Source organism: Tenrec ecaudatus, chromosome 1, assembly GCF_050624435.1.
Source record: "Tenrec ecaudatus isolate mTenEca1 chromosome 1, mTenEca1.hap1, whole genome shotgun sequence".
Classification (NCBI taxonomy): Eukaryota; Metazoa; Chordata; class Mammalia; order Afrosoricida; family Tenrecidae; genus Tenrec; species Tenrec ecaudatus.
Window position 1 is genome coordinate 153302318 of NC_134530.1, and position 2152 is coordinate 153304469.

At 50.3% G+C, this 2152-nt stretch overlaps 1 pseudogene; it reads left to right on the top strand.

Annotated features, from left to right (window-relative positions):
- Positions 1–754: 754 nt before the first annotated feature.
- On the top strand, positions 755–1110 carry LOC142437019 (cyclin-dependent kinase 2-associated protein 2 pseudogene; annotated as a pseudogene).
- Positions 1111–2152: the final 1042 nt, after the last annotated feature.

Below are 2152 nucleotides of genomic sequence, written 5' to 3' on the forward strand. Positions count from 1 at the left end.
ATGGACCCCGGACACCCTGAGGCGGGGTGGGGTTACTGACTGGCGATTTTGCGTGTAGCTCCGAGGTGGACTCCCATCTGATCGCCAGGGCTCCGCGGGCACTCGTGGTCTCTGGTGGGGCTCTCAGGGCACCCGCTCTGCCCGGACTGGCGCCACAGGGTCCACCTCTGGGTCAGAGAGATGCTCTGAGTGGTCTTGGGAATCGAACAGGCAGATTTGATACCCCTACTCCGCCCCCAACTCTCCCCACTCACCGATCTCCTCGGAGCTCCGGCCGTGGGCTACCTATCTGGCGGCCATCTTCCTGGAGTCGCCATGGTATTTTCTACTGGCCCATATGCTTGTGGAATTTGGACACAGAATAAGACAGACGGAAGATTCAATGTATTTGAATTGCGTTTTTAACAAAGAATATTGGAAGCACTACCGGGTCCTCCCAATTGTTCTTATGTTTGAGCTCATGGTTGCAGCCGCTGTGTCAAGTCACCTCAAGATCAGTGGTGTTTCCTTCTGCTGTGTCTAGCATTGCTATGGTGCAGAACCCACTCGGCGGTACTTAACAACCACAAGAGGCCCTTCTCTGACATATAGTTCCTGCAAGTTATTTTCTAATCTCTCTGCTGTCTTTTTACTCTCTTCATTAAATCATTTGATGCACAAAAGTAATGTTTAAGAATCAGCGCGCACCTCAGCGGCCAGCAGCCAACCCCGGAGCAGCGGCCGGCCGGCGTCCGCCCGCACCCAGGAGTTGGGGATGTCCTACAAGCCCATCGCCCCCGCCCCCAGCAGCACCCCTGGCTCCAGTACCCCTGGGCCTGGCACCCCGGTCCCTACAGCTGGAAGCGTCCCGGAGGGAGCCGCTGCCCCTTTCAGGCCACTGTTTAACGACTTTGGACCGCCCTCCACGGGTTATGTGCAGGCCAAGAAGCCGCCCGGCACTCAGAGCACCTAACGGACCTGCTGTCTGTCACAGAGGAAATGGGCAAGGAGATCCGGCCCACCTATGCCGGAAGCAAGAGTGCTATGGAGCACCTGAAGAGAGGCATCATCCACGCCGGGGCCCTGGTCAGAGAGTGCCTGGCTGAGACAGAGCGCAACACCAGAACGTAACGAAAGCACCCTCGCCACCTCGCCTGGACCTTGCCAGCCACCGCAGAGCACCGACCTCTCCCCGTCCTCCACCCAGAGTCGCACTTCCAGCCCTGTGTCCCTGGGTGGGCACCCTTCAGGAACCAGCTCACTCTAGCCTGCAGCACTGGTGGAGGGCCCTCCAAGTGTCAGCCGCCAGGTCACTGTGAATCCCCCCTCCCCATGACCTGCCATCAGTGCTGAGTCTTCACCTTCCCATGCCCCCTCCCACCTCAGCACCTAGCCAGCACCTAGGACTACTTCCTTTCCAACCCCTTGTCCCCAACAGTCGTCTGGAAGGCTGGTCACCTCCCTGCCTTGTCCCCCTGGGCCACAGCGACTCTTTTCTCAGTATGTCTTTTGCTAAATACGCCCTTTTTGTATAAAATAAAGCTGATTTGGAGTTGTAAAAAAAAAAGTAATGTTTAAAAAATTCCATTTATCCATGCTGTCTTTTGCTGCTCAAGCTTTTGTTATTTTGTCTGATCGTCTATTGTTAAATAGATGATCTATTGTTAAATAGGTTCTGTGTAACATATATTTTAAATAGATTCCATAAACTCACCTCTTCATTTTTTAGGAATTTTAGGATTTTGGTTTTTCACATTTAGACCCTTGATCCATTTTGCATTGAATTTTGTGAATAGTTTAAGGCATAGATCCCGTTTCATTCTTTTACATGGAGAACTCCCAACTTTCCCAAAAATATTTCTTGAAGAGACTGTTCCTCAGTGAGGGGACTTAATACCCTCACTGAAAATTAGTTGACTACATATCTATGGAACCACGAGGTCTTCTAGCCTATTTTTCCTCGGTGGGTATATTTTTTCTCACTGAGGGAAGCACATTTTTTAATAGCTCTTTTGGTATGGCGCTTTGGGTGGTAAACTCTTAAGTTTTCTATGACTGAAAATGTCTTTGTTTTTTCTATTAAATGACAGTTTGTCTAGAAATCAAATTCTCAGTTGATAGTGTTCTATTCAGCACTTTGAAAATATCATTTAATTGTCTTCTCATTCTTATT